The 18,948-nt window shown below is 41.9% G+C and overlaps 1 protein-coding gene and 1 long non-coding RNA gene across 3 annotated transcripts in view; one reads left to right on the top strand and one right to left on the bottom strand.

The window, feature by feature from the left end:
* The window catches only part of MAGI2 (membrane associated guanylate kinase, WW and PDZ domain containing 2), a 1,134,938-nt gene that overhangs the window by 1,056,672 nt on the left and 59,318 nt on the right, over positions 1-18,948 (top strand). The gene's annotated exons all lie outside the window — the stretch shown is intronic.
* On the bottom strand, positions 9,181-10,497 carry LOC120236356. 2 transcript variants are annotated; one of them, XR_005529641.1, is made up of 3 exons: positions 10,171-10,497; positions 9,826-9,932; positions 9,181-9,731 (listed from the first exon to the last, which is right to left on the bottom strand). It is a non-coding gene; the product is annotated as an uncharacterized LOC120236356 (long non-coding RNA). The 2 variants fall into 2 exon arrangements; XR_005529642.1 differs by having other exon boundaries at positions 10,229-10,497.

Here is an 18,948-nt window from a genome sequence, read left to right as displayed (position 1 = left end):
AGAAAGCTCCAATTTACTGGAAAAGCCATAAAGCCATGGAATAACTATAGGGAAATACAGTCCATTGACTGTGGTTTAAACAGGTATAGATTTGTGTTTCTGACAAAAGCATATGCTTGCAATTTAATTTACTTTACCTAGTCTGTAATCTATGAGGGTGAGGGGACCTGAATCAACCAATTAACCACTGTCACCAGCCAAAAACAAAAACAAAAGCACCAGAGGGTTCTTTGTAGTTTCTGTCCAGTCCCAGCAACATCTATCAGGTGCCTTACTTAATGCTGGGATATAAAGATTAATAAGAGTCTCTGCCTATATATGCATTCACAAGCAAGTAGTAGTGACAGGGAGAAAACCAGGCAGAGGGTCAAGTAGGAATAGTACTGGCAAAGGAGTGATAAGAGTCCAAAGAAGGCAATATACTAAATCTGCTTAGCAGAGTTGTAGAGGTTCTATTTTACATTTTAGCTGGAACTTGCATGACAAATATGATTTCACCAGTGTGGGCAAGAGGTAAGATTGTTCCAGGCAGAGGAAACAGTTTGACCAAAGCCAGGGAATCATGTTGCGAACAGTTATCACATAGGCTAATTAATAAAGCGGAGGCCCTAATTAAAGAGCACAAAGGTGGGCTCGATGAGAAAGGGCATTGTATGCCAAGCAAAGGAATTTGGACTTTATATAACCAGACGTCACTGAAAAATTGTTTGATTGAAACGGTGAAAATATCTGTATTTGGGAATATTCTTCAATACTGGATTTTATAGGAAACTGGAGACAGTTAAAATACTACTGTAAAGGTTGAGGCACATGATAAGACCAGACTTGGGGAAATGATAATGGAAATAGCACACTATGAATAGATTCTGGAGATACTCCAGCCATTCCATTGATAGAAGCAACAAAACTGGTGAATGACGAATATGAAGGAAGAGGGTCAGGGAGGTGGCTTGTGGCCCAGGGCTCACTGGAAGATGACCCCAACGGTGAAGGAGGAAGTTTAGAAAGATAACGAGATTACATTTGGACTTGCTGAATTACAGATGCTCAAAGGATTCTTACCAACAGGGCAGTTGGATAAGGCACTCAAGGGAGGAACCGGAGCATTGGGAGGTCCCTGAGGGGACAGCGAGGTCTGTGAATGGGGGATGAGCTCTCCCAGAGGCCCCTCTATGTACAGAGAGGAGAGTCCATGGCATATGGTCACATCCATGTGACAAGTAAGAGATCAGGTGAGGACAATCCAAAAAGCAAGAAGAGAACCGAAGAGAAGAGTGATGGGAGCCAGAAAGAGGGTTTCGGGAAGGCTACAGGGAGAATGACCCATTTTCTTGATGAAAAAGTGGTTGCTCTGCCCCAAGATGGCCTGGGAGCAGGGTTAGGAAAGAGTGAGGAGGCAGGGACTAGAATCCACTTTACTGCCTGGTTTAGCACAATGCTAGGTGCATAGCATTCAATAAATGGTAGCAATCATGAAGGTTGTGGATGAGAACGTGCCTTCATGCACTAGTCTCCATGGACCTCACCACAGGACTTCCCCACATGGTTCTCCACATTCTGAGCCATGCTGGGAATCCACAAGTGAGATGGCAAATAACTAGAGCTCCTGCTTAGATCCAGTCGTGGGGTTAAGGCCTGATTTCTCTGGTTTGTTTTTGCAGAGGGCAGCGATAGGCAGGGTACAAAGATAAATGGCACCATTTCTCCCCTAAGGGAATTATGTAAGTAGGGCATGTTTAAGGAAAACATGGTGCTCATTGTTCACAAAAAAAAATACTTGGGCCCCTGGGTGGCTCAGCAGGTTAAGCATCTGACCCTTGATCTCAGCTCAGGTCTTGATCTTAGGGTCATGATCTCAAGCCCTGTGTTGGGCTCTGTAGTGGGGGTGAAGCCTACTTAAAAAAACACACACACACTTTGTATCTCACACTCATTAAAGTCACTCTCAAATGTATTACGTTCCTGGATTGACATACAAAGCACTTTGAAAACAAGCATCCTCTGCTTAATTTCCCTTTCTGGGGACACTTTGCCCTTTGAAATCTGGATTCCATCATCAAGTTTCCATTGAAAGTGTCCCCTCAATGATCACCAATCTTACCATGGTAACAAAATCCAGTGACTGATTCAATCCTGTATCCCCTTGGGACTCCCTAGAATAGTTAACACTACGGATCAGTATATTTGCTGGATTTTCTCTTACTGCTCTGATTCCCCTCCAGAGTGTCTTTCAATGTTGAATGTCTTTCAACATTCTTCCTATCCAGTGACGCCCTTCCCCAGCTTTTCCCTCAAGATCCCATTCTCCCCCCGGGTTCTACCTGTCAAGACTATGCAGATGACTCATTTCTGTTTTGTCATATCTGGCTTCATTCCACAGCTCCACCCTGAGGTTCCCAATGCCTGCTAGACATTTCTAGCCAGATACCCCACATTTGTGTATTCAAATTGTATTCATGATCTTTCTTCCTAAAAATACTCCTCCTCTGAAACACATCAATTGAGGGACCATCAATCCTCTTCATCAACCACCTCAAAACCATCTTGACAGCCTTCCCCATATATATATATAAAACAGTTCCCAAGAGGGAGTGATTTTGTGTCTCTCATTTCTCACAATGGCCTTTTCCTCCATTCCTATTGTCACCCTATTCTAATTTAGGACCACTCCCCAAGATTAAATAGCCTACCTGTTTTCTGTACTGCTCTGGCCAATCTTCCCAACTTGTTAATACCAGAGCAATTGGTTATCCTTAAGGATTTCCCCTGTCAAAGACCTTTTCCACAAACACACACACACACACACACACACACACACACACACACACACCCTTAAATTAGTCCCCAGAGCCATCCCTGATTTGGCCCCATCCTAATCGGTGTTATCTCTTATCTCCCACAATATCCTATTTCATATCTACGGTCAGCTACACTGAAGCACTTGCCATTGTCGTATATTCCCACCTTCATGGTTGGGCCACATGCTGATTCCTTCTTTGAGAAACGCTTTTCCCAAATCATGTCCTCCTTCAAGAACCACATCAAAGGCTGCCCCCTCCGTGAATCCTTCCCCACGTCCACCAATCACAAGTAATATCCCAGTCCTCTAAAATCCCAAAACTCTTTATATTTCTCCTGTTCCCTCTTACTCTCTGTTTTGCAGCTTAATTATCAATATCCACATTCTTGCTCCCCTTTCTAGAATTCAAATACTGCTTATCACCCTGGATTATTAATAGGGTACTTTACAGAGTGAACAAGTGAGTGAATGAATGACTAAAAGTCTTGCAGTATCACAAAGCTATTCTGACAGCAAATCTCAATGTAAGCTTTTGTAGATGGTTGCAGAAGGCATAGGATGGTGTCCCAACTTTCCACTGATTGTCTCAACCTAAATCAGAAGTAGGGCTTTGGTTATTGTTGTTTTCATAAATTCCTGCTTGTCTGTTTATTTTCTTATACTGTATCTCTCTCTGTTAAGAGTGGAGTGGAGAAGAATTGGCTAATTGAATGTTCCAGACAATTATTTTTGGTTCATCTAAGTTTTAATGTTTCTATAAGGTGTTTTCTCTCAAACTGTAGTTCTGCCCTATGTTGGCATAACCGATTGTAGTTTAATATGCCAGAATTTCTTCTTTACTATGGAAGTGCCATGATGTATAATTGTCTCCCAGAAACTTGGCAGGACTGTGAAACAAAGGCTAATATTAGGTCTGTCTGCATAGGATCATGTACTTACCATCCTGTGAAAAAGGGGCCATTCTGAAAAATTCTCTAGCTCTTTGTCTACCCTCTGGGTCTATTTTTTCAACCAAATTGTCCTATTTTATGATATGCATCAGACATTGTTTGATGTATGGGGGCCACAGGAAAAAAAAATGTGGCATCGTTCCTCCCTCCCCTTCAGGAGCTCTCCATCTCATTGGAAAGCTGAAAATACTCACTTGGCGCAAATACAAGACAGTGTAAACCCAAATGACAAGAGAGTTTGAAACAAGAGGGGGAAATAATGACCAGAATAGTCAGACAGGGATCCTTGAAGGAAGCCAATCTTAAGATAACCCTTGAAGGACCAGAAGGTTTGGGATGAGCAAAGAGAAGAGCAAAGGACACTACAAATAGAAACTGTAGGAGATGATTTTGATGCTAAGAAGCAAATTGATGCGGTTTGAAGTGTTGAGGTTCTAGCCAACAGCTAAGAAAGAATTCTTGAGATGTTTTTGGTGCAAAATAGTGGTTTTATTAAAGCACGGAGACAGGACTCGTGGGGAGAAAGAGCTGCACTGGGCTTGTGTGGGGTGATTGATTATATACTTGGGAGTTAGGGGAAGTAAAGATGAGGAGAAGGTTTCAAAAGGACTTTTATTTTTAAGTTTATTTATTTTGAGAGAGACAGAGAGAGCAGGAATGGGGGAGGGGCAGAGAGAGAAGGAGAGAGAGAATCCCAAGCAAACTTCATGCTGTCAGTGCAGAACCCGATGCGGGGCTCCAACCTATGAAGATGTGAGATCATGACCTGAGCCAAAACCAAAAGTAGAATGCTCAACTGACTGAGCCACCCAGGTGCTCCTGAAAAGGACTTTCATATTCTAAAGTAGACTTACAGGATCCTGGAGGCCTAGCTATTGATAGAACTTTTTCTTGTCAAGTATCAAAATAGTTACAAACTGATAGAGAACCATGTCATGTGGGAGGTAAGCGTATCAGTTAACCATTTGTTTTTCCTATCCCTTTGTTCTTGGGCAGCCAGGAGCACATGAGGAATGTCATACATATCCCACCTTGGTTGGGGAGAGGGGTGGTTGTTAGAATGTGCTTTGTCCTCAGCTTGCCTTTGTTTCCCACATCACAGACCCATCACAGGGTAACCTTCTGAAAAGCAGAGGGAGTAGAAGTGCAAGAATTGTGACTGCTTGGAAGAGGCTGATATCTATACACCAACAGCAATGAGGAGGCACAGAAGATTCTTGAGCATCACACTGATGGGGCCAAAGTATCTTAGGGGTGGTGAAGAACACGTTTGGAAAAGGTTTTCTTTTCCTTTTTTTCGGAAAGAGTTTTCAAACTCGTGGCTACTCGTTAGAAACACCTGGGGAACTTGTATTTAAAAACTTTCTACAGAGGCTTCTCCCCAGACCATTTAACCCATGATGGTGGGGATTGATGGCCATGGGTGGGAGCACAGGCCCAGGCATGCTGTAATTTTTTTTCTAAGTGTGCCCCTGGTCAACGCAATGAGCAGCCAGAGTTGTGAATCACTGGTAGATCAGATAAGGAAGTGAATCAGATAAAGAGGCTATCACAGGAACCTAGAAATACAGGGATGGGTCAATGACGTACTGAAGACAGTTGAAATATAGGAGGGTTGACAATATGAAGAACCTTGAAAGAAGGATCATTGGGGCGCCTGGGTGGCTCAGTCGGTTAAGGGTCTAACTTCGGTTCAGGTCATGATCTCATGGTTCATGGGTTCGAGTCCCGTGTTGGGCTTTGTGCTGACTGCCAGCTCAGATCCTGAAGCCTGTTTCAGATTCTGTGTCTCCCTCTCTCTCTGACCCTCCCCTGCTCACGCTGTCTTTCTCTCTCAGAAATAAATAAAACATTTAAAATTTTTTTTAAAAAAAGAAGGATCATTAAGACTTGGTGGCTGATATTGTAAAGGGAATAAAAATTAGGGAGGCTTCAAAAAATCATCCCAAGATAAGAGCCTAAGAATTTGGGAAGATGGTAGAGCCGCTGTCAGGAAAAAGAAATAGGAAAATTCAGAAACGATACCATTAACAAGACAGGTGAGCTTTCAGGAATTACTTAGTTTCTCGGGGCCTCAGTCTTCTTATGTGTACAATGACAGGGTCCCGTTACATGACATCTTCAAGTACTAGCATTGAAAGTAATGTGAGTGAACTAATCTGGGGGGCGGGAGAGGCTGGTGGGATTTTAAGAGATGCAAATGGTGATTCATAACAAGCAATTGCATCAGAATAGTGCATCTCCAGCAGGTGAAACCAAAGGGCAGTTGTGGTCCCCAGAGAAGAGCACAGAAAATTGGGGGTGGGAGGAAGGCCAGGAAAGGACAATAAGAATGCTGGCTTCAGGCTCTGTATCACCTCCCTGCTACCTTGTAACAGGTGAGCAGTGACACAGTGACCACTGTCCCTTATAACCCCACATTAACACAGGGACACAGTCAACTTGTATATGACAACTTGGACTTGCTTTCTTACCCTGGATTTTTCTGGAGAAAGATTATCCCTTGTTAACATAGGGCCTTCAAAACATAAATTTCTCATTCATTATGGAAAGTCACTAACACAGAGAAAGCAAGTAGCAGGAATTCTTAATATCTCTTTCTGTATTCAAGATACCCCCCTTTTTTATATAAAATGCCAAAAGGGAGAAAAATTATCTTTTCCAAGTGAAATACATCTGTTCATTATTTCCATCAATAGCTTATTATCCCTGGGCATACAGTAATCAATACAGTAGCTTGTTTTCAAAGTGAAATATCAGGGGATGCCCACACCAAAAAAAATCTCACTGCTTACTCAGCTTGTAAGTGATTGTTGATTGCCTTCCAGTTGTCAAATACAGTAAAACCAAGTTCCAGTCTTTTTACAGCCAAAGCCATAGGGCACCTACAAGCTCTAACTAGAAAACCCTGGTGGTACTATTGTTTAGCTACAAAGTTGTACAAATGGCCTACAAACATACAGCAAGATGCTTAACATCACTCATCAGCAGGGAATTGCAAATCAAAACCTGACATCTGTCTATTGGCCACTATAAAAAAGAAAGGAAAAGAAAAGAGCAAGCATTGGCAAGGAGGTAGAAAACTTAGAACCCTCATTCTGTTGCTGGGAGTGTAAAATGGTGCCACCACTTTGGAAGATGGTATGGAGATTCCTCAATAAAATTCAAAACAGAACTGCCATATGACCCAGCAATCTCACTTCTGGAGATATATATCCAAAAGAATGGAAAATGGGATCTTGAAGAGATATTTGCACATCTGATGCACTTTTCGAGTGGTGGTGGTAGTCCAGAGTCAACAACCAAGAAAGAATTACTGATATGTGTTTGGTGCAAAAAGGTGATTTTATTAAAGCACAGAGACAGGACTTATGGACAGAAAGAGCTGTACTGGGGTTTGTGAGGAGTGACTGATGACATACATGGAGTTGGGGGAGGTAAAGGCAAAAGGGAGGTTTCCAAAAGAACTTTCATATGCTAAAGAAGACTTTAGCTACTGTCTAATAGGAGGCCTAGCTATTGACAAGCTAAGGTTGTTTTTCCTTCTAGCAAAGCATTAACATTAAGACAGCAGGGAGTCCCTGGAGAAATGTTATACTCCACCTGTCGCAAGTATTTGCAAATGGGCTGTAGGTTATAAGGAAATTTAATTTTATTTACATTTTCTTCTTGCATTTGTTCCCCACATCACTGTGGAGGGGAGGGTGATGTTAGGGCTCCAGGAAACTGAGTCTCTAGGTTTCTGGAGATTGCCTTTTTCCTTGTAAATCATTAAAACATTTGCCAACTGATGGAGACTCATGTCCTGAATGACTGATGTCTATCAGTTAACCATTGGTTTTTCCCTTTCCTTTGTTCTTGGGCAAACAGGAGTGCCAGGAATGTCCCACACATCCCACCTGGGAGTGGGGAGGGAGTTGCTAAGTTGTGCTTTGCTCTCAGCTTGCCTTTGACTCCCTCCATACACCCATGTTCTTTGCAGCAGTCTTCACAATAGCCAGGAGGTGGAAGCAACCTCAATGTCCATCAGATGAATGGGTAAAGAAAACCTGTCACATACACACCATGAATATCATTCAATCTTTAAAAAGAAAGCCCTTCTACATGTCAACATGTCACATGCTACAACGTGAATTAACCTTCAGGACATTATGCTAAGTGTAATAAGCCAGTCACAAAAAGACAAATACTGCATGATTCCACTTCTGTGAGGTATCTCTGTAATCCAGTCTTAGAAGCAGAAAACAGAATGTTTGTTTCCAGGGGTTGGGAGTGAGGGGCAAATGGAGTTGTTTAACAGCCGTAGGGGTTTCGGTTGTGCAAGATGAGAAAGTTGTAGAGATCTGTTGCACAATAATCTGTGCATATAGTTAACACTACTGTACAGTACACTGAAAATGGTTAAGATAGTAAATTTTATGTGCTTTTTACTGCCCCAAATGAGAAGAAAATGCCACATGGGGCTTTTAGGAGAACCAGAAGCTCTTAAGTTTTGGAGTTCAAAGCACCTCTTGAGCTTTATTTTGTAAATTGCACTGATGTTAGACAGCCCTTAGGGCAACTGGATGACAGGTGACGAGCTTCTTGAAGGAGCAAGCAGTAGGAGAGGGCGCTCATTACCAGAAACTTGGCGTTAGCATCCTTCTCTCTGACCAAGGTTCTATTTGCTCCTCTAAAATTGCTTTTAGGTTTCTTGCCTTTGGTTGATTTTGAAATGAGGATCTGGCTTTGGAGTCCCACCAGGGAGTACAGAAGTAGGACTGCATATGTAGAAAGGCAGTTCCTGAGTCTGGTGATATTTCGATGGTTTACTTATTTATATTCCTTTGTATCCCACTTCTTTTCACAAAGGCTTCTTTGAGACAGTTGGGCAGGTTCAGCGGGGTGGAGGAATATCCAGCGTCCCACCAGCTAAGTAGGAGCTTGCAAAACAAACGCTGTGAGAACACAATCCTGATCCCCCCGCCAAAGAAGTTCACTGACAAGAGAGAAGGGTTCCTTTGTCTTCATCAGGGGCCTCAGGTGGCAGGTGGTGGTGCTCACCGCAGTGACAGGGGGTGTAAATGGAGATGCGTTGCCAGGTTGCTCAGTATTGCAAAAGTGACCTGAAGATCACAATATTCTTTGTGCCTTCCTATGATCTTGTTTCTTATGCAAAAATTTGCTGGATTTATCTGTCTTATCTGTCTCATCGTTCCTTAGCTACTGGACCACTTATGAAGTCCAGAGCCCCATACTAGCCCTATGAGAGAACCGTTTGCTTCCTGAGGACAGAAGCCATGTCTGCTAGCTGGGGTGCCACATGCTTCACACCCAATGGTGCCTTGAGGTGCATTGTATGAGTGAGTGGGTGGATGGAAGGATGGATGGATGGATGAATGAATGGATGGATGAACGAATGAATAGAAAGGAAATAGCTGAGTCAAGACATATCATCCAAAAGTTGGGTGTATTAGGAAAAAGAGAAAAAGAAAACCTGTGACTGAAGGAACCTAAAAATAATCGCGGCACATACACTCAAATGAGAAGAGCTCCAATAGAGAAAGCGGAGGCTGGGCTGAGGAGGGGGGTGGGGACTTCTTTAAGAAAGAATTCCTACCCTTCCAGTCTTCAGCATTGCAGGATGAAATAAGTTCTTTTAACCAACCACAGCCTCTTTTGCCTCAATTTATATTGAACTGCTCCATTTAACTATGTATATTTACTGTGTAAAGTGACTGCATTCTAAGAATGAACCACCATATTCAACCAGTAAACCTGGTTTCCTCCGTGTAAGAGAAGGTGCAAAATAAATTCAGTTCTTAAAAGAAAGTGTTACTGGATCCAGCCGATTCTGAGGTAGATCTCATGCGAGTAGGAGCATGCTTGAAAATCATAAAGCCAGAGCTAAGCCCTTAGTACCTCACAGCAAGCTCCAAGTTCCGTTTGGACTGCTGAACAGAAGGCAACAAAATCCGGTCAATTATTTTCACCTCTATTTCCTAGAAAAGAGTAAACAGTTTTCAGCTGAAATTTCTTTTCTGACTTAGCCTTTTCATCATTCTTCTCCGTCTGACCTTTCCGCAATCCACTCACCCCAGAAAATGGGTGCCTCCACCTTGAAACAGGAGAACACACAACAGGGAGAGGGAGCCCATGAGAGTGAGGGAGGACAGCCTCAAACGTTAGTTCCTGCCAGAGACCTGAGAGGAGAAAATATAAGGGTTGATTAGATTTTCCTGAATTCCTCGTTAGCGGATTCCTCCTAAGAGAAAGCATTTAGAGGCCTTAGCCTCACTCTTGGATTTATTTCCAAATAGATACATATTCTCCTGGCAGGTAATGGCATCTGTCCTCAAGGGTCCTCACCCCCTTTGAAGGCCAACATGACAGGAAAAGGGGAAGGAAGGACAGAGAAGGGACCCCCCTCCCCCAAGTAACCTCAGTCAGAGGAGGCTGCAAGCCTGGGACACTTTCTGCGTTAAGGTCTCCTCATCACCTGCTCAGAGAGTTGTCTGAAAGGCCAAAGTTCTGCAGTGAGCTCCTAGAACAGGAATTAGAAACAATGTATCTTAAATCTCAGTTTTGACAATGTCCCTACTGTCATTCTGTGGCTGTGTTGGTTCTCAAATGATGCCCTAACGGGAGCTCTTTTTTGAGATAACTTTTACTGAGTTTAACGAATTAATACATGTTATAGAAGATCTCAAAAACAGAAATAATCAGGAAGGAAAAGAACTCTTCCTCTCTTTCGCAAATGTAACCATTTTATTTTGGAATCTGCTTTTTTCATTTGATAGTATTTTTAGACCTACTGGTCTAAATTAAATATCCTTTAATACACCATTTTGCATGACTCCCTAGTCCATTGTTATTTAGACCTATCATTTAATGTATCCCCTATTTAGACTTCTCTTATTTTTGTAATGTTTCCACTATTATGAAAAATACTACAAAAAAGATACTTGTAGCAATATCTTCCCCTATATCTTTGACTATTTCCTTAGGGAAACCTTTGAAAAGCAAAAACACGGGGTCAAAGAGTATCTGCATTCTCATGGAAAGATAGACAAAGTCAAGGGCATCAGCTTTGGGACCTACCCTTGAGTGAGGAAGTAAAATTGTTATTAAAGTATCTTTTCCAATAGTCAACCATTAGGAGCTCTGACAGAGGCCGTGTGATCTAATAAAAAGTACAGACAGTTGAGAGTCAGCACGTCAGGGGAAGTCCAGCCTGCCCAACACACCTCAGGCCCTGGCCTCAACTCTCTGGATCTCCCGCACCTCATTTATAACATAGTGAAATGACTGACCATCCCCTCTGCCCAAGCACAAGCAGTCTCCCTTCAAAATTGGGAGACAGAGCACAGACTAACAGTTGCATCATATTTATTAGGATGTACAGTTTGTTTTACTTTTATTGTCCCTTCCATTTTGTTTAGTTTGTTTTTAAACAGCACTCACAATATCTCTCAAAGAAGCAGAGGGCTGCGTGCAATCTCATAACAGTTTCTTGACAGTGTAAAAAATCGTAGACCTTCTCAGATCACTCAGAAGTTTCCTGCATCTGTGTGCTGTATTTCTCTGGGGAAGAACAGTTAGTCAAGAAGAGGGCCAAGCCCTTGACACCACGACATTACTTACCATGGCTTTCTTCCAAAATGTTCTGGGCAGTAAGACCTTTTCTGACACTTCCAGAATGGATGTTGGGCTGGCTTCATTTGCCAATGGCAGAACTGACCTGTAGCACACTAAACACTGGCTTAGCCACAGACTCAAAGCAAGCTGACGTTCAAGGTGGGGATTGGCTATAACCAGAAGGCCAATGGCTTCTGGCTTCAGAGGTATCATCCAGCAAAGCAGAATTTTGAGGTTCATTTCTGTTAACTTGAGTGTAACAATGTTTCCATTTGAACAATGTGCAGAGTTGGTAATATCTGAGGGAACTGGTAGAGTCCATGTTAACTTTAGTTCTTATTCATCCTATTAACAATGCCTTACCTTTAAGGATGTGATGTTACATTGAGAAGATTCTTGAGAGGTGATATTTTCAACTGGCAGGCCTCTGAGAATCAAGTAAAGGACAGATCATAACACAGGAGAGTCATCTCCACATTGTAGCTCAGAAGTCTAAGACACAAAAGGAATTTCTGACCACATGAAACCCACAAGCCTGATGTAGAAATGAACATGTCCATTTCCTTGCCTTCCCTGTACTCATTCAGCAGTATTCCCTGCCGAATGGCAATGGCTTCCTGTGTCATTCAGGTGCTGCCCAAAGCAGACATCCTTGGCACTTTCGTAAAGAGCTGTCTTGTCTTGTGTGGCCACCATGAATGAGCTGAGAATATTCCTTTGTATTCAACCTTCTCTTTGAATAGCATCCTTAAACTTTCAGTAAGACTGACTCAACAGCTTGTTGTATGGAAAAAAGAGACCAAATGAATAAGAATACTCGTCAATAACATTGATCTAAAACCATCAGGCAGTTTAAATATGAGCTCCCTGGGGCACCTGGGTGGCTCAGTTGGTTAAGCTTCCAACTTCAGCTCAGGTCATGATCTCACAGTTCATGGGTTCAAGCCCCATGTTGGGCTCTGTACTGACAGCTAGCTCAGAGCCTGGAGCCTGTTTCAGATTCTGTATCTCCCTCTCTCTGCTCCCCTGCTCACGCTGTCTCACTCTCTCTCTCTCTCAGAAATAAATAAAACATTAAAAAAAATTTTTTTTAAATATGAGCTCCCTAAGGTTCAGGCAGGTTTCTAGCTAAGGGTAAAACCTGTTCAAGGACAAAACTGAGTATGAAAATGTGTTATACAAACACAGCAGTAGCACTTACCACCTATTCCATATGTAGCAAAGAGAGTTGAGGAAACTTCTTAAGATGGGAAAAAATGGAAAATCTAGACAACTTATATGCGGCAATATAAGGAATTTTCTCTATTGTGGAAGATTTGTTGACCTTTTACGTAGGTATCATAGAGCCTTCATTATGTCTCAATGTATAAAATGGTATTTGAAAAGAGAAATAGTAGTGTTTTTCATAGTCCAAAAGACCATAAGATCTTAGAGTGAGCATCTCATTGCCAAGAGCACAAATGTGTGGAAAATTACAGATATAAATTCTGAAGTACATCGATGTTCAATGAGACCCTGAATGCATAGAGTTCTCATTTTCCTCTTCTGAACCAAATAGGAAAACATTGAGACATCCCTGCAATGTTTTCAAAGAAACATTGCATTGATGGTTTTGCTCCGCCAGGTTTATTGTTAGAGGATGTCATCTGACCGAGGCTGGCAAACTGTATCCTTGGAATGGATGGGTTTTGTTTATCAAGTTCAAATAGATCCCTCCCACCCACATTCACAATGGTGGGTGGAAAGGAGGTGGTAAAGGCTGTTAGGTGCTTTATTGCAAGCCCCTAAAACATCGTGGAATTGCAATTCTGTCTGCAACCATTTGTTACAGGCCAAAGCAGATTACAGGAGCCAGTACCAAGCCCTCAGCCATGATTTATGGTGGAAGAACAGCCCAGAGAGCATTTCCATAAAGGAGTAATGGCTGAGCACACCTGAGCAGTTGCCCAAGGTGTGAGCACTAGAGCACCAAGTGAAATTTCTAGAAGGGGGGCAACTGGGTGGCTCAGTTAAGACTTCTGCTCAGGTCATGATCTCCCATTCATGTTTGAACCCTGCATCAAAGGTCGTGCCCCATGCACTCCCCACCCCCATAGGGAGTTCGAATCCTACATCAGTCTATGTGTTGACAGTCGGAGCCTGGAGCCTGTTTTAGATTCTGTGTCTCCCTCTGTCTCTGCCCCTATCCTGCTCGACACTCTCTTTCTCTCTCTCAAAAATAAATAAACAGAGGAGAGGAGAGGAGGGGAGAGGAGAGGAGGGGAGAAGAGAGGAGAGGAAAAAAAGAACTATTTATGTTTGAATCCCATCCTTGGGTGAACAGAGATGCTGGGACAAGCCACACCCCAAAACAGTATAAATGAAATTCCAGGTTACATAACTGTGAGGGCAGAGAGAAGAAATGTTATAAGAAAAAAAACTGGAGGGAGACCCAAATTTTTAATGTTTTTTTTTCTGGAAAATGAAGAATACCACTCAGATAATATACAATATTATCCAAATTGTCTCTAAGTAATATGAGGATGAGAAAGTGACTTCAGCTGACACATTTCATTGTTATAACCTCATATAGACATGTACATATATGAGAATATAAATTATATATACAAGGACTTTCAGGCAACTTTCAGGCAACTTTTCAGGGAATCACTATTTTCCCCACCCAGGCTTCTTTCTGAAATATAATTCTTTAAAGTATAGGAGACATTACAGTGAGGGCATCATAATATCCACTTGGTTACCCATTTAATTTTAGAGCCTTCATTCCAAAATATCTGGGCAAGGCTTTTTTTCTTGTGTTGATTCATTCCTAGAGTTTTTGGTGCAAGGCACTTTCCTTATCATTTGAGAAAGAGAAAGATGAATAAACAGTGGTTTTTAGCCAGTAGGCAAAGCCCATACAAATCTATCCATAAGTAAATATCACCAACACATGCTTAGAAGAGATACACAAAGTGCATCTTTTGTGAGCTTATCAAAGAAGACTTCAAGAATGTGCTGGCATTTGAACAGAGCCTTGCACAACAGGCAGGCTTTTAGGAAGCAGAGAAGGCAGTGGGGCAATCCAGTCACATGCAAAATCAATGAAAGTAAGGGCTTGAGGTTAAGGCAGGGAAGGCAATTTGACTGGAATGTTAGGGAGAAGGAGAAATCATCAGGCCTATAGTTTGGGCTTAGGCTGTACCACCGAGGCAACACAGTGGAGACAACAGAGCAAGGGGGTGGCAAAAGAGAGGCTGGAAAGGGGGCGCCTGGGTGGCTCAGTCAGTTAAGTGTCTGTCTCTTGATCTTGGCTCAGGTCATGATCCACAGTTTGAATTTGAGCCCCACATCAGACTATGTGCTAATGACACCGAGCCTGCATGGGATTCTGTCTTTCCTTCTCTTTGCCCCTCCCCCGCTTGTGCACTCTAAATAAACAAACAAACAAAATACTGAAAAAACAAGAGAGCAAGAGGCTGGAGGTGGAGGCAGCAATGACAACATGACAACCACTACCATATTGTGTATGAGCAGAAACAAGGGCCTCAACCAGGGCGGGAATGGAGAGGGAAGCCTAGACACAAGGAACTGTCACTTACCTCACAAAGGGACTTCAGGGGAGGCCTGGCTCCCTAGTGACTGACTGGCAAAAGAAAGAAGTGGGGGAGTCAAGATGGCAGTAGGATTACGGCAAATGGCAAGTTCATCAGTAGAGAGTCCAAGAAGGCTCAGCCGCCTTCTAGAAGGCAACATCCTGCCACGCCGAATCAAGGCTGGCACAATTAGAGGCTCCCCATGAGATAATCCCGTTCATTTTCTTCTTCTCGGTCAGTTGTACACCAGAGCTCCCTCAGACAGCTGAGCAAGACAGACAGATATCTGAGAAAGGAGATTCCACTGCTCCCCACCCCCACTTTCATAGGAGAAGTTGTTATTTGTCAATAACCTAACTCATCCTGCCCCAGTCTTTCTTCCTTGCCTATTAAGGTGATACACCCAGAGCACAGAACACTCACCCTCATTCTGTGGGTCTTCATAGGAAATAGCCATTCTCTGACTAGTCAATATCACAACTTTACATTCCTGTCACCAGGGGTTTAGCCTATTTATTATAAAAAGACTGATACATATTATATAAAAACTGATAAGCAGTTACCTGGTTATTTAGCTAGTGATGCAAAATGTCCTTCAACTATTTTATATTGCCAGTTAATATATTTAATATTTAATGTTATAAACCAATACGCAATATATGACTTTTATATTACTCAGCCCATATGTTTTCATTTGGGAATAACATTTTTATTAGCATGTTTATGATACCATCTCAAGACTTAATATGGCTTAATTCTATTAATAAGAACTAATTTGAAAATCATTATCTTTTTTAATTACAGCTTTTGATTTAATTCTTTCCTGCTCTGCGAACAAGGGTAACTATAGCTTTCATGCAGTTGGTCCATAGCTAATTTTGTTCTTGTTAGAGACATCATGAGTTATGTGGTGGGGGAAGCTGATTAAAAGCAACAGCCTCAGAGCTTCCCATGTGGCCCCATGATTGGCATGGCTCAGCTTGTCAGGACTGTGGACAGATAATCTAGCCTCAGATGAAGCTGTTAGCTAATTCTCTTCCACAGTCATAATCTTTAGGTCACAGGAGCCATCTTGAAGGCAATTCATAGTGAGCAGTCAACAGCCACCCCCATAACGACCCACACCATATCAGGCATGTCTTCACTGGGCCTGGTACTAGAGCCATCCCTATTTCTGGCCCTATTGTCTAACCCAGAGAATGTGGGATGCCTTCCTTTGGTATTAAGTTCCCAACTCCTCAATTTTCCAATTATGTGCTCACCATTCAAGTTCTGCCAGCTCTGGGTGCTTGACCTTGGCTGAGTGCACAGGAAGTATACAAAGCTACTGAGTATCCAATCGAGCAAGTATCATGAGACTTATATATTAGAACTCAGTATAGGATGGCTGCTGCAGGGAAGAGCTAAGGGAGGAATGGAGAAGACACATCCCATATCTAGATTTAAGTTCCCCGGGATAAGGCTGCAAAGCACCCTGAATATACTTAGAGGGGTTTGCTGTTTGCCTGAAAACAAAGCTCAAAAGGGAAAGACAGGAGGCTGTCCATTCACCAACAAATGAGTTCTCCCTTGTGGCTAATAGGGTGTTGCCATAGTCACCAAAAGTTTTTACCCACAGGAAAAGCCTGCTTGTTTTAGCGTTAAGCCAAAAGGCATCACATACATACACCAAAAGACCCTATCTTTTGATCTAGCTGTATGAAGCTTTTGAAGCTAATAATAATAATATAATAATAATAATAATAATACAGTAGCCAAGGGTGAATTAGTTGTGTAGCTGCCAAGAGAGCAACTGAATTTTCCTCTCACACTGGTTCATATATTAAAGTTAGCAGAAAATGGAAAACAGATTGAGAAATAAGATATGACACTACTACAGCTCTTTACTTTGAAAGAAACTCCAAACCAGTCAGTGCCTTAAGGGCAATTGGCCAGAGAAATGGTAAACCAGGATGGTCAAGTGATGTTGAAAAGTTAAGTCATTTCTAACTCACCTGCTGTTCTTAACCCTAAAATTACAGCATGCTTCCACTTTCATCTCTTTACCGAGAGATCTGCACGTAGTTGTAAATGACATGTAGTTGTAAATGACATGAGCACGTAGGGCTCTAATGAAAAGAATTCTCCATCTCAGGGGAAGGCAAGGAGGGTTTATCCCACAGACATACTTAAGCATAAAATTGTTGACTGGAACTGAAAAGGCTCATGAAAATGTCTTTATTATTCAGGTAATATCTCTCAAAAATAAATTTTAAGGAATTTTTATGTGTCTTCATGTCAGTCAGTATATAACTCATCTAAAGTGCTTAACAAATTGTATCATATTTAGTTAGGTGTCTTTCTCCCTTCATTAAAATATAAGCTCCACATCAGAAAGAGAAGTTTGTTTTTTTTAATTCATTTTCATGGTCCCCGTGGCCAGCACTTTGCTCAGCCTTAGGGATATGAATCGGGCGCTCAATGCTTAATGAAATGAATGGATGAGTAAAGAAAGGAACTAGAGACAGAGACTCCCTGGCTCCCCAACCAAAGATCATTATACTGTTGTTGCTGTCCTGTATTCCTATATCTTCATCACTTAGATATGTCCTCAAGCTTCTGAGGGACGCTTACCAGATGACATCTCTTGAGTCTTAAGCTTCCATTTGCATTCAACCTTTATTACCATTTTTAGCAAATGAAGACTCTGAGGTCCTGTGAAAGAAGTTGACTTTGCCATTGATTCTCTGACTGTATCTCTCAGTGGGAGCCTCTATTCGCCACACACTACCCTCCCCGCCCCCCCCACACACACACACACAAATGGTATGTTAGCTCCACAAGGACACTGACAGCTGTCTTGTTGACCATCGTGAGTTTCCACCATCCAAATAGTCTCTCCAAGGGCATTTGTCAAATGAGAAAATGAATTAATGGTTCCTCGGTCTACTGACAAATCAATCAGTCTTCTATACTGCTGTGAAAAAATAAGAGAGGAATAAGAAAACCATAGTAAAAGTCTGAGCTAAGATTGAGTAGTTCACTAGTATTCAGCAGAAGATGAACCTGGAGTCTGAGGATATGCTAATGCCATTGTGGGTGACAGTCCCTGGATTGGCAATAAGAGCTGACCTGTTTTCCTCATGGCTATGTTGGGAGAGGAAGAAAATGCCTCTACTCTAGCCCTATATACACGCATATGCATGCCCAAATACACCCACACACATACACATACCTACCTAAAGCAATAATATTTCCACTTAGAAATAATTGATGACAATCTTACAAAGATAAAGAATGCCCTAGGAACTTTGGATTCTGAAAAAGGAACATTAATAGTGCTGTAAGTTTGGGGATGAGGTGTAGAAACTATGATTTTCATGAATATTTTTCATAAAATAATGAAATAAAGATATCCTCCTCAAAATAGAAGTACAAGATTTGACACAAATTACCCTTTTTTTCCTCATTTACCTTTAATCAAGCTACTGTGGGAAGATGAAAGAGTGAAGAGAATTGAGCTTGAACTTGAAAGAGAACAGATTTATACCCAGGTGATTGACCAGATCCCTTCACTGTCTTTTTTTTTTTTTTTTTTGCATTGTTTTAGGTTAGAGTCTGACAAAAATCAAACTTAGTAAAATGAATAGTTATACCAAAAGCACATCAGTTCTCAGTTTTTAAGTTCCTGAAACTGAAACTTACATCCCTTAAGTGTGTTTATAATTTTTTTCCTCTCAGTAACTTGTGGGTTCCTGTGTCCTAGGGAAAGGCATTACCAAAACTAAAGTGCAAGACTGATTCACCTTCACTCTTTTCCAAACAACAAGCTTAGATGCTAAAAAAAAAAAAAAAAGAGAGAGAGAGAGAGAGAGAAAGGTGCTGACAGTCCATCGTCTAGGACTCTGTGAACCCAGAACCCTAACCCAGTTTTGTCAGTTATTTCAAGTGGATATAAGCAGAGATTTGGGCCAATCCTTTCTGGTCCCAGAGGTCAAGAGAGCACCAGTATTTCTAAAAATTAATC

This window comes from Hyaena hyaena, unplaced genomic scaffold (genome assembly GCF_003009895.1).
Source record: "Hyaena hyaena isolate Hyena2069 unplaced genomic scaffold, ASM300989v1 scaffold_152, whole genome shotgun sequence".
In the NCBI taxonomy this organism is placed as follows: Eukaryota; Metazoa; Chordata; class Mammalia; order Carnivora; family Hyaenidae; genus Hyaena; species Hyaena hyaena.
The sequence above is the reverse complement of the archived record's forward strand: the minus strand, read 5'-3'. Positions and strand labels throughout refer to the sequence as shown.